A 14,683-nucleotide genomic window follows, 5' to 3' on the forward strand; every position below is an offset into this window, starting at 1 on the left:
ACGTCACCGTCAGGTGACCGACACTCCTGTTTTTTTAAACTTATTTTTCAATAATATCTGTGTGACAATTTATTTTATATTTTTTATAAAATAATGTGTTTATGCACATATAAGGTGAGTACCTATAGTTCGAGTCCAAGTCCAAAATTACCAATAAAATTAAAACGAATACTTTGATAGTGGTGGTAAGTACATTTTCGAACCCCATAATCAACATTAACAAATATCATATATATATGTATCGTAACAGGCATGTAAGGATAAAAAGAAGGGAAAGGGGGCTTCGAACCAACAGTAGAACATTACCAGGCTTCTGTAATTTACGTATATTTATAGTATATATCAAATACTATAAATATTGAGGAAGTTAGTTTATCAAAGATAATTTTAAATATCTTGATACCTTAGCTTTGACATATTAGATAAGCATATAGCAACACATAGACGATTTTCCGTCTATCTTCAAGTATTGAATAATATATATTTATAAGCTTCATTGATAAATGATAAAAAAAAAATCAAAAGAGCTTGTTGCATTTAGCAAAAGTCTTGATTCGTCATTATCATAAAGTCGTATATAAGTACACCTTATAAGTATATAAGTGTACCCTTTGGGTAATCCTCACAGCATCTGATACGTTATCGATAGAATTACATAAATCAATATTACTATATATTTATCAGAGATTGCAATTTCGAATATAGCACTTACGTGATTAATGTGAAATCAATCTACCGGTGATGTCATGAGCAACGTGTCACTTGGAGGTAGGTTGATAATCTATCAAGCGACAAGCGGTAATGCTAAGTCTTATTGTGTTCCGGTTCGAAGTAGTCAGCCGGGGTAACACAAGGTAAGGCACAAGGAATACATCATAGTTGGTTGGCGGCGAAGTGGTGAATTGCACTAATGTCTATTGGCGTTATTGACTTACCATCAGTTGACAATTCAAATGTTTGATTAAATTCGATTATGAGTGTACCGAACCGCAATAGAGCTTGATAGGGTAATGTCCAACTAATTCCCTTAAGAGCTTTTTTTATGATATAGGTTGGCGGACGAAGAAAAGGTTCACCATCACCATCGCTCATAGACAATGGCGCTGTAAGAAATATTAACCATTCCTTACGACGCCAATGCGTCACCGACCTTGTTACTTTATAAGCACAAAAAAAATAATTGAAAATCTACGTTAATGCTTTAAAAGGTATACATTAAGGCACCCAAAGGGGTGTATGCCGCAAATACTGATGAACTCACGAATTATTAATATATGAACATAGAAATAAGCTCACTATTAGTAAGGGAGTAGTAAACTCACTATTACATTACGGAGAATTCATCTGTATGTCCATAATGTCCATAATATTCCGATGAGATGGCAAACCGACACGACAGGATAAGATCCAAATGCAGAACCTTTTTGGCTTTTCATGCTTTCAGAGGCTCGGGTTATATGTTTTTGGGAATTTATGAACAGAAAAATGTATGAACTTGGGCTTGGAACCGGAAACTTAAGATCAAAAGCCTTATAAGCTAACCACCAACGAAGTAGATTAATTATAGCCTACTACTTACCCGCCCCAGATTCGCACAGACAGAATAAGGGTATATATAAACTGGTTATAACTGTTCATTATATTTCAGCCAATTTACTCAAAACATAAATGACTTGAGTTGAGAATGGAGCCGAGAGGATTCAATGGTTAGAACGCGTATATCTTATCCGATGATTTCGGGTTCAAACCCTGGCAAGCACCACTGAATTTTCATGTGCTTAATTTATGTTTATAATTCATCTCGTGCTCGAGGGTGAAGGAAAACATCTTGAGGCAAAATCATGTGAGCAGCGTGGTGAAATATGCTCCAAACCTTCTCCTCAAAAGGAGAGGAGGCCTTCCCCCAGCAGTGGGAAATTTACAGGCTGTTAATGTTAATGTATTAATGAGTTAAACACTTAAACCTTCCTCATGAATCACACAAATTTGTTCGATAGTTAATAAGTATATTGCCTTCAGAAAGACAGACGAAAGTCAGACTAAATCCTTTTGGGATATGAAGTTTAATTAAATTTTAAATCTTCCTCTACCAAGATTACTTTCTTTTCAGATGACGATGCAAGGTTTAATGTACATATCAAGTTTTATTAATTGAATTGGTAGACTGACGGGCAAAATGCCCACCTGATGCTAGGGGGTTACCACCGCCAATAGACTTCCTTATAATAGTAATGCCTGTATGTATGTATTTATTTATTTATTTAAATACTTTATTGACCACCTCTAAATTAATGGGACAAAAGGCGGACTTAATGCCTGAAGGCATTTTCTGCCAGTCAACCCTTAGATCAAACAGAAAACCATGAAGGCGGTAATTAAAAATGAATTAACAATATATAACAATATGTGCACATACTTAACTATATATAAAAAAATATATACATAAATATCCATATAGTATCTATGTATGCCCATAGTATGTGCACAAGAAGTAAGGTTAAGCTTAGAACGCCAAGTTTCCGACTCCGCAAAGTCAATAAATCATTCTTGGGGCAAGGTATCCGTTTCTATAATAAAATTTCGCAGATATTTTTAACTTTGCCGTTTCATAGATTCAAGTCATTTGTAAAAAATACATTGGTAAAGAAGACATATTATTCGATACAAGATTATATTGATGACAAAAAAACGTGAGTTAATGCTCGTTGACTTCACGGCATAACATACATATATAATTGTATTTAACTAACATGACTGTATTCTTAGATGTTTAAAAAGAGTAACTACTGAGTTTCTTGCTGGTTCTTCTCGGTAGAATCTACATTCTGAACTGGGGATTGGTTTACTTTAAATAGTTTGTTAAATGACGATTCAAAAGTGCTTGTAAAAGCCTACTTGATTAAAGTATATTTTGATTTGATGTGCCTGTAGTTACACTGGCTCCCTCACCATTCAAACCGGAATGCAACAGTGCTAAGTATTGCACTGTTGCGTACTTGACGGTAGAAAATCTGATGAGTGGGTGGTATCTACATGGTCGGGCTTGCTCAAAGCAAATCTGTATTTATGGGATTAGCAATGTTCACATAAAATAGGAATAAATAAACAGACCAACGAACTGAATATTTTATATTAGTACGGTAACGACGGAAATGTATATAATTAAGACTAATAACCCAATAATCTTATCTACATAGGATCTGCATTAGTCGTCGGCAGAACTTTGAACTCTGATTAACTTCGTGTTATCTCACAATATACCTACATTGATATTATTATCGTGGATCTGTATGCATGTATTTATAGGAACATATGAAAACGATTATGATTTTTTGATTTTATACCAACTGTTCGAGATTGCCACTTACATACTATTGCCGATAAATTTAATGTAGCTGAATACTCATAGATGGCGTTAGTGGTCGATTAAATCGCGCTTATATTAACATCACGACAATTGTATACATTTATTATATACAAGAGTTTAGACTTCACTTCTCTGTACATCTGCAAATTTGGTATGACTGATCTATATTTGGCCGATTTTTTCCAGGACTGGTAAGAGCCTGTAATTCTGGTAGGGTTATGTCTTATCTGGAGGAGTATGCTTGGGCTTATTTAACCTTCTGTTCTCGAAGGGTTACATAAGTATTAACATATTGCAACCCTCTATTCTACAGCGGGTTAGTGTATCAAAATGTCACATGCAGGTTTCCTCACGGTGTTATCCTTAACCTTGCACATGTTGAAATATAAACACAAAGATATAGAAACACGTGAAACTAACACATACCGTCATTTTCCATCTAATTCCTTCTCCAGCTAGACTCATAAAGTAAAGTATTGTTTATCTAAGATAGATGTAATCAGTAAGTTAATTAAAAATACTTGTAAAAATACTTAATAGTACTTATAGAAGCAATCTGATATATTAATAGCGTAAGCCGATTTGTCCCCAGTGATTATGGAACGATAGCTGCACAAAAAAAATCGGTTATTTGCTTGCTTTTGAAGAGCTCCAGCCGTGGATGTGCAGTAAAATAAAAAGGTTTATTGATTGCAATTTACTAAATTGTTCCAAATAATTTTAGAGAGCGGAAAGCTGGCCGGTTATAGAGCGGTTCTGCGGCTGTATAAATGTAAAACGTTGATAAATTAAAGTAAATTGCTATCGACAATCACCAATTCTAACTGAACTAATGCATAGTAATATTTGACATAAAACAATCATTCGAATTTTGGTTTCATCATTTTGACGCCAAATATAAATGAATGACTTGTAGTTTTCAATGAAATTAAATCAAAACATAACCTGTCCTAGGTTTCTAAATTCCTGGGGTACATGTCAGTCACCTCCTCGTGGTGTACCCTGGGCAACGGGGCCGGCTTGAGCTTGCTCGTCGGCCACGGCTAAGACTGGCGGGAGGGATGCCGCGGGGCTGCTCCTGGTACGTCCCTGATCGGCGTCAGGGCGGACCATGTGAGTGGCCTCGTTGGCTAGGAGGGAGTGGGAGGGCTCGCTACTCGAGCCTCCCAGGTGTTTTACACCGGCGGTTTGCGGCGGAGCCTACCATCTTATCCGCCGCAGGGCGTCAGATTCGTTGACGCCTAGCCTCCAGTGGCGGACTCGGGGGAGTTCGCCACATTCCCGCGTGGAGGATGAGGAGGAAGGCGCGCACTAGGCGCGCTTTCCATGTATATTCAGCCGCCTTACGGCGGCTGCCGCTGGTGGGGTCGCGGTTGCATGCCCTTGGCGATCCCGTGGCCTCACCACTCGGCGGCATGGTGGAAACCCGAGGATGGTTTTAGTGGGTAGGACAGGGCATTAGCACTAGCGTGCCCTGGCACGGGGCATTAGTTCCCGGTTGAGTCCCACATACCCGTCCCGGTCCCCCGACCGGGCGGCATGCGTAAATGCATTTCCTCCTCGTTAAACAAAAAAAAAAAAAAAAGGTTTCTAAATTCCTAAAGGAACATTTGAATAAACTCGAAGTTTCGCGAGCGTCTGACACTATTGTTTATAAAATAAGAGATTTTCCTTTTAATAATTATAGATTGTGTTACATTATGCCCAGCAGTGGGGCATATACAGGCTACGTTATAGAAGGCTTATTTAGAAGACTATATCTGAATTCCACGTCCAGGCAAACAAAGTCGCGGTGGTATAATTTTACTCCCAAATAAATTAACCAGCCTCGACAATCTCGTGTTAAAAATAACCGTCTGTTTACAAATGAATCATTCGTCACAGACAAAACAATGAACTGGTCATTCACACACGTATCTTGTTTTCTTCGAGAGTTCGAAAATAATTATGTTTTCTATATATAATGAGAAATTTATTAAGTTTTGTCTGGGACTTGTTTGTCTCGTAAGGATAATTTGATTTATCTACCCCTGTGTTCTCGTAATATCATGCGGAGTCCTTAGTTTTATTGATCAACGTTAGCCCAATTGGGTGGAAATTTATCAATTCTATTATTTTTAATTTGGCCTATTAAAAAAATTCAAGCTCATGTTAATAAAATCATAATAAACAAGGCGTATTACTCAGTAGGTACGAGATTTTATCAAAGATAAAAAAGCGTGGACTTAGTATTTATTGATTTCTAGACAGGATAAGTACAAAATTAATTGTTCTTTACTGATATAATCTGCAATTAAAATGTTGAAAAAGAGTAAATATTTTTTTTTAAAAAAACCCCTAATCATAATTATAATAAATTGAATTGTTACTCAATAGCTTTTTTTAAAATAATCGTTCATTAAAGCCCGTACTAAAGATCTCTAAATGGATAGAGTGGGTCACGCTCGTTCTTTAAGGGATATTCTGGCGCTCTCGACAGTTCCACATGGGGAAGAATGTCGTAAAAATTTTTTTTATTGAGATGAAAAATTCTGGGGTCCATTTTGTTATGGAAATGGGATACTTCAAGGATATTCTGAAAAGGTTCTGCAGGCAATACAAGATACTTGTTTTGGAAAAACTTAAAATCCATATGTGCACGTGAATTATGTTAAAAACGTTAAATTCACTACGAATGGCTGTTCTAATCGTAATCGGTTATACAATAGTCACGTTACTTGTTGTTATATAACTTAACGAGATAATGAGCCGAACATACATACGTTACCACGACATTATATGACGGCGTAACTAATACTGACTAAATAATTACATAGATGTGGCTGCACCTTTATAATTTCAGTTGTGATCACTTACTATCCGGTAGCACATTTGCTCGTTGGCCAACCTATGTTATAAAAAAGGAGTCACGCAGGGGTGTGTTTTAGGGCCATTGCTGTAAAATGTCGCGCACAATGAAGTCCTACGTATAAATCACCTCAGAAACGTCAGCGTAATCTACTATATGCTTACCAATTACATTATATATTTTTTATAAAAAGGGAAAAAATAATCCGAACTGTTTAGTTTATTTGACACCAGATGCGTGAAAAAATACGGCACATTGTTACAAGCGTTACCACTGTGGCGAATTGATCTTTAAAAAAATCATAATACATTATATTCAAATAGGCAAATATAGCTGATCACTTTACAGAATGATATTAAATGGAAAGTTAACAACTATTCGGATTATAGATTCTAGCTAGAAGAACCGGCAAGAAACTGAGTCAATAGTAACGAATATCATTGTTTTAAATAGCCTAGGATTTCATCCTTATTTTACCCGTACAAACAAGTTAATAAAAAGCCAAGTTTATAAACACGACCAAAGTCCATTAAGTATATCAGAATTAAAAAAAAAAAATCACTTAAAGTAATGATGACATAATTTGTCGTTATTGAAATCGTGCCCCCGGGCCCCCCGTTAACAAGAGGCCTCGTGCGGTCATGAAAAATAATAAAAGATGCACGATTTAATCTAAGTTATTTTAAATACATTCTCCCTGTTTCCTAGAGACAATTATCTCGTTGAGATAATTGAATAACCGATAAAAAGGTCAAAGAATCATAAAAACAAAAAATATACAATTTAGTTCATCTCCATGTGAATAATATTTAATTAGGTGATCGATTAAATTTCTTTTTATTTGTTAGTGTATTTTAAGATTTTTTTTGCAATTTTATGACACAGTTGTGTGGAAAGTTACAGAATAAATCTTAAGCACCGGAAATCTTATATCTCTTCGTCCATGTTATAGTACTGTGCTTTTGCACATAATTGTGCTCTGTAGCTAATGCACAGTTGTCTAGTATTTTAACTTCGGCTAGGAAATCATTATTATTAATAATTATGATAAATAACTTTATATACCAGCTGCTCATCTCGACGTTATAAAGGCAAAATTTACACTATGTTACCCCCCTTTCTTCCTATAAATTATAAAATAAACCTTTGTTTCAAATTTCAGCTTTTTAGATAGTATCGATTGTACGTAAACTTCACTCAGGACAAATAATTCTATTCTATACAGAATCATTGTATATGTATAAAATTATATACATATATAATACCGATATAAAGATAATTAAAAATAAAAAATTGGAGCGTTCAATACATTGAACAACATAGTGTATGTTATGTAGGTCAAAGATCTTAAACGATAGATAAGATATTTTTAATTTGAAAAGTTCTGAAAAGTATGTGCGTCAACGCTAATTTCTGCCTTAAAGCTATGTTATATAATGTGACTAGCTGAGCTTGCGACTTCGTGCGTGTTGAATTTAATAAACCTAATTAACCTGAAATTAAATATTATTTATTAATAATTAAAATGAATTTAAAAGCGTGGCTTTATATATAATTCTAAAACAAAAGTAGCCTAAGTTACTCCTTATTACAACAGCTATCTGCCAGTGAAAGTTTCGTCAAAATCGGTCTTGCCGTTCCAGAGATTAGCCGGAACAAACATGTCTGTTTTGACAGACAGACAAAAATTGTAAAAAATGTTATTTAGGTATATGTACCGTGTATACATGCATATGCATTAAGTAAAACGCGGTTATTTTAATATTACAAACAGACATTCCAATTTTATTATATGTATAGATTATTCTAAGATATAATTATTATAAAGTTCATTACAGTATGATTACATTGACAAACATTAAATAACATCTAAGCAAACTTTAGATCGTGTGAGCTCTAGGCATTAGTTTATATATTTGCCAATACGCCAATAACTTTGTGCCGCCATAACATGTAAGTTACATGTTATGTCTCTTGTGCCTGTTACACTGACTCACTCACTCTCGAAACCTGAATTCTGCTGTTCGGCGGTAGACTATGTCACAAGGTACCTACCCAAACGAGTTTGCCACAAAGCCCGCTTATAAAACAATCTAGATAAACACTGCCACGTAACAATTGTGTTTTTTTATGATATCGGTAGCTGAACGAGCAAATAACCGCCCATAGACAATGGCGTTGTAAGAAACATCAACCACTCCTTACATCGCCAATGTACCACCAACCTTGGGAACTAAAATGTTACGTCCCTTCTGCCTATAGTTACACTCGCTCACCCTTCAAAACGGAACACAACAATACTGAGTACTGCTGTTTGGCGGTAGAATATCTGATGAGAGGGTGGTACCTACCCAGAGGGGCTTGCACAAAGCCCTACCACCGAGAAAACTACAAAAAGACCAAAGTTACTGTTATACTACAAAAAGACCATTCATTCCGTATCAATCATCAATCAGATTATCGTTTAGAATCGATATACTTATTAGGAACCACGTCATCTCGTCTAAAAAACTAAGATAAGATTAATTAATATATAAATATAACAGAAATGATAAGGGGACGAAATCTAGTTTATAATACGTGATAAAGAAATTTATATATGTATATCTCAAGTAACATATTCGCAATGGTTCGTTATCATACAATGGTTGTTTTAAGTCGTTTCTATATTTTCTTGTAATGTATTCGTTCGTGTTGTTGAGCTCTATATGTGACATGTAAAAATGTCTTAACCTCTACCGCGTGTACTGGACGCTGTTCGTATTTGAATAATTATAAAAAAAAAATCTATACTAATATTGTACATGCAAAACTAACTGGGTTGCCTCTTCAAACAAAACAACGACTGGAACCGTTTGAGTCCCTCGATGGCATTATGTGGGTTTGATGGTTGGGTGCTATAGTTTGTTTTATTTATTTTCGGGAAACAAACAGTACAATAGAACAGTAGTATGAAAAAAAAATAACACATAAACCAATCAAGTTTCCACAGATATCAAATACAAATTAGAAGCAGGAAGTGATAATGACAAGAACAGTTACAATAAGAAATTAAACAATTAATTAAAAATTTAAATCATAAAAAAAGTTTTATAAATTTCGCGAGGTTAAAGCCGCAGCTTCAGCTGGTTTAAAATTAAAATGGACCGCGTCGTTGGTCTAGTGGCTTGATTTCAGTTCACAGCAACCAGAACGGCTTCAAACCCCATGTGGGGCCGATAAAATGTTATAGACTTAGCAGTTTACACAGGTTTTATTATTTTACTTATTGCGAATGGTATATTCACATACAGGACATATCAATTGGCTTAGTTAGACTCTAATTAGCAACGTAAAAATAGCAGCAATAGACTTATCAGTAAAAAACCGGTAAAGTGGTTCACGAAGGGTTCCGTACCATTTTCTATATAAACGGCAAAAAAATCATGTCTGTTGTTTGGGAGGCCCCTTGAATATTTATATTAAATATAATATTTATGTTACAGTTGCAACAGAATTACATTATCTGTGAAAATTTCAAGTGCCTAACTATCTCAGCATTGTGACAAATGGACGGACGGACGGACAGCGGAATCTTAGCTATAGGTTCCGTTTTACCCTTTGAGTTTGAAACCCTAAAAATGACACATTGTATAAAACGGAACTTTAATATTGTTTTGCTGTGACACATACGACCGTGTATTTTCAATGTATTATCTGAAGGTTAAGAATTTCACCCGGATTCACTTGGACTTTGTATTCAGTATTTTCTACCTGTTTTATCAATATGCCGTTTATTTAGAGGCGAAATATTTATTTTAAGGCGAATTTATTTAAGAATATTATAGAGTAAAAAGTTTCTAGGGAAATTCGTTATTTCTGATGGTAGACGATGGGATTTAGATGCAGCCAATTTTACTAGTTTTTACAAATATGTAAGTAATATTCTTAAGAGTAATTTGAAAGTCGGTAATGTTTAATGGTCATGAACCATGAGTAAAAGACATAACTCATGAGTTAAAGATTCTTTAAAGTTCGGGATGAGGACACGTGGATTTTAGTTATTTTCGCCACATAATGTTTGGGGTAACACAGCCGATATTAATCTTTTTTATCTGCTTAAGATTATTCGTGCGATTTATAATCTGGTCGTAAAAGATTCCTTGAGATAATGATAAAAGAATTAGTGACTGTTGCTTCTCTATATATAATTATTAATATTATGTATACACACAAAGCATACAAGATTTTTCCAGAAATTGTGACATTTATACCGTTGATACTAAGAACGGGGATAAGCTTGTACTTTAACCCGAATACACCGGGTTAATAACTCTTTTGTGGGACAACGTATACTTTTAAAACATTCCAGACAACTTTAAAATTCAAAAGTATTAAAATGTAATATTTGTAGGAATCCTTAAGGAAAGAATTTTTTTTTTAAGGAAATTTCGTAAGGAAAACTTTCTCGATTGCACAACTTAGGAAGGAAACGACGGTTTTCAGGTTTTTCGAAATTAAAACAAAAATTAATTTTGTTATTGAAACTTATAGTCGTTAAATTTAAGACATAATTAAAGAAAAACTCGTTTAAGTCCTTTCAGTTTCGGAGTATTTATTTTCAATAAGTAAATATAATGAAAATATTAAATTCAGATATTGACCTTGATTTTAGAAGTTTGTTATTTTTAAAAGGTTTACATTATAATCGTTGTTTAAATTAGTAATATGGAAAGCAGTGTGTTGTCTTATAAGTAAAAGACCAAAATTGGTTTATTCCTATTTTACCTTATTGCAGCCGATTCAGAGCGTCCGATGGTCGGATATCCATAAAAACATATAAATATTATTACCAGTATATGTTTTCGTATGTAGATTCTCGTCCTCTCGTGACCAACAAAGGCCAAATATATATTATTATTCGTGTTAATTAATCGTTTACTTTTTTTTTAACAATGTCATAACAAAACACAGTTTATCGTACATAAACAAAATATATAATCACTAAAATAAACTAGAGATCGTGTTAAAAGTCACGTCCTCTGAGACGATTTGAAAACAGACAAAAAATAGAAGCAAATCCAGGTATGCTATTATAAAAAAAGGCGCCGTCACGGGACACTCGATTGATGAAAATATCAGCATTGATATTCATTGAAAGATTTAATTATTAATAGCAATAAACAAACATCCATAGACTAAAATAAATCTACCAATATTATAAATGTAAAAGTAAGCCTGTCTGTTACCTCTTCACGCTTAAACCGCTGAAGCGATTTAGATGAAATTTGGTATGGAGTTTGAGTCCCGGTGAAGGACATAGGCTAATTTTTTCTTATTTTTTTCTAAGTCACCCCTCGAGGGACTAAAATGGGGGTGACAGTTTGTGTGCTATAGGTAAAGTTGTATAAATTTCACGCGGGTAAAGTCGCAGGATCAGCTAATAAGAATTTTTTTTTGGAAGACGAGTCATACTGTCATATAAGTCGGTCTCAAAATCAAGATTCACCAACAGTTGTTTCAGGTCAAAAACTCACGTCGTATCTCACTCATGAAATGTTGCTAACCGACTTAAAGTGAAACGCTATTTCGACTAAAACATCAATTAGTAAAGGAAGACGGAATGATAATCAACAAGTCGAGATTAGTCACCTCTGTCTACAGATAAAGGCGATATAAACAAAGTCGCAATTTAATTCAGAATCCAGATAGAATCTTACTGTCTGTACCTTGTTCGTAATTATTTAACTTGGCTTCATAATTTAATCAAATAAAATTTAAAGCGTAAATCTATCTATCTAAATCAAAATCGATCTAGTGGTTTATATTCCGTGAGGCTCGCCTGCCGCCTGATGCGTGTGGTGCGCCTTTGGACACGGCGCGTCACACCCGGATGAATGTGCCGCTTGTGGGCCCCAGAGGCATTCCCTGGTGGTGATTGTCGACGGAGATCTCTCGTTGCCAAACGTGATAAAACGTGCGAAAGTGTAATGTCGCAGATAGAGGCTGCGGAGCAGGCGCGTGAGGAGAGTGCCTCCGCGAATTCGCTCCGACAAAGAAGGAGGCATCAGCGCTTTCAGCGCCAGCGAGCCCCACATACACCTCCAAGAGGGGGAAACGCGTAAGAGCGTAGAAAATAATAATATTTAATTATTATTTCTACATCTAAACTTTTGGGATGCTACTAATTTTTTTTACATATTACGATATTCTGCCACATGTGTATTCCGCCAACCCGCATTGGTGGAATATGCTCCAAACCTTCTCCTCAAAGGGAGAGGAGGCCTTTATCCCAGCAGTGGGAAAATTTACAGGCTGCTGATGATGCTGATGATTACTAGCCCCACATTTGAACTCAGGCATCAAACATGTCTCCTTTGTGTATGTTGAATTTTTTCATTTTTCAAAGTGGAACATGGATTACCGTGAGTTAACAGATTGCAAGTAACTTTGCTCATTGATAAATTTACAGCTTAAACAATATTAATAGCTACTGCTTATTAGAAAGTACAAGAATATATTTTCTATTTAATACAATTAACCGGATAAAATTTTGCACGGGAATTCATTATGAACCGAAGGAGAGCATTAAGGAAGACTTTTACAAAATTCATCTCCTTTATGTTGGGAATATGACGAAGGTGAAATTCGTCATATCTAATATTAGAAATTTGAGCATCGGTATTTAGGTCTTTGTATGAAAGTTCGTCATTTTTGAAAGTTATAAATCAGTATTTAGGCCTCTGTTAAAAACATTGTACATTGTTTTTATAATTTTTTCACATGAAAGGGTAAAGTTCGAAATGGAATTTCACAAAAGTTCCATATTTTTAACATAAATATGGACATTGGATGTTAGGTAACATAAGTTACCAAAATAATCTAATACTTAAGAAAATTCGGTGGATTCTGTATAATTTCATGTAGAATATCCAATAGGATACACGGCTACTGAAAAGAATACCTTTTTTTTTTTTGTTTAACGAGGAGGAAATGCATTTACGCATGCCGCCCGGTCGGGGGACCGGGACGGGTATGTGAGACTCAACCGGGAACTAATGCCCCGTGCCAGGGCACGCTAGTACTAATGCCCTGTCCTACCCACTAAAACCATCCTCGGGTTTCCACCATGCCGCCGAGTGGTGAGGCCACGGGATCGCCAAGGGCATGCAACCGCGACCCCACCAGCGGCAGCCGCCGTAAGGCGGCTGAATATTCATGGAAAGAGCGCCTACTGCGCGCCTTCCCCCTCATCCTCCACGCGGGAATGTGGCGAACTCCCCCGAGTCCGCCACTGGAGGCTGGGCGTCAACGAAGCTGACGCCTTGCGGCGGATAAGATGGTAGGCTCCGCCGCTGACCGCCGGTGTAAAACACTTGGGAGGCTCGAGTAGCGAGCCCTCCCACTCCCTCCTAGCCAACGAGGCCACTCACATGGTCCGCCCTGACGCCGATCAGGGACGTACCAGGAGCAGCCCCGCGGCATCCCTCCCGCCAGTTTTAGCCGTGGCCGACGAGCAAGCTCAAGCCGGCCCCGTTGCCCAGGGTACACCACGAGGAGGTGACTGACATGTACCCCACTGAAAAGAATACCTACTGGGTTTATGCTTTTTTTTTTTCAAAATAAAATCTACATTCCGAACATTCTGGTAGTCTTTATCACATTAAAATTAATCTCGTAAAATGACCTTTCAAATGTGCTTACATGAGCCTACTTGAATAACGTATATTTTGTACTATTATTGGTATCATTTAATAGTACCTACTAGTTCTGAAATAGCAACAGATATGAAATAACTAGATCTCCAAAATACACAGAAAGCAGAAAAGATAGGACGCAGTTGCTACATTTTTGTTTTAAATTTATATTTTTATATTTATTTGCAAGGATGAAGGTTATTTATGAGGTTATTGATTTAGAAGAGATGTTTTACGGTCTAAACTTTAAACGGTCTCTAATAGTATATTAGTCACACATAAAAATAGACCACCTGATTGTAAGTCCGTTTCTATAATAAAATTCCGCAGACATTTTTAACTTTGCCGTTTCATAACTTCAAATCATTTGTAAAAAATATATTGGTAAAGAAGGATACAAGATTATATAGATGATAAAAAAGCGTGGAGTTAATGCTTGTGGACTTCCAGGCAGGAGACATAACATACATATATAATTGTATTTAACTAACATGACTGTATTTTTAGATGTTGAAAAAGAGTAACTACTGAGTTTCTTGCCGGTACTTCTCGGTAGAATCTACATTCCAAACCAGTGGTAGCTTTACTTAAAATAGTTTGTTAAATGACGATTCAAAAGTGCTTGTAAAAGCCTACCTGAATAAAGTATATTTTGATTTGATTTGAGTGCCCAACTTCGACTAATCATCACACAGCATAGTCGATGCCACCAATCTTGTAAATTACATAAGTTCTTATGTATATTGTACCTTTAATTAGACTGGCTCATATCTGATGAGTGGCTGGGACTTA

The sequence above is a fragment of the Vanessa atalanta genome, chromosome 26, assembly GCF_905147765.1.
Source record: "Vanessa atalanta chromosome 26, ilVanAtal1.2, whole genome shotgun sequence".
Lineage (NCBI taxonomy): Eukaryota > Metazoa > Arthropoda > Insecta > Lepidoptera > Nymphalidae > Vanessa > Vanessa atalanta.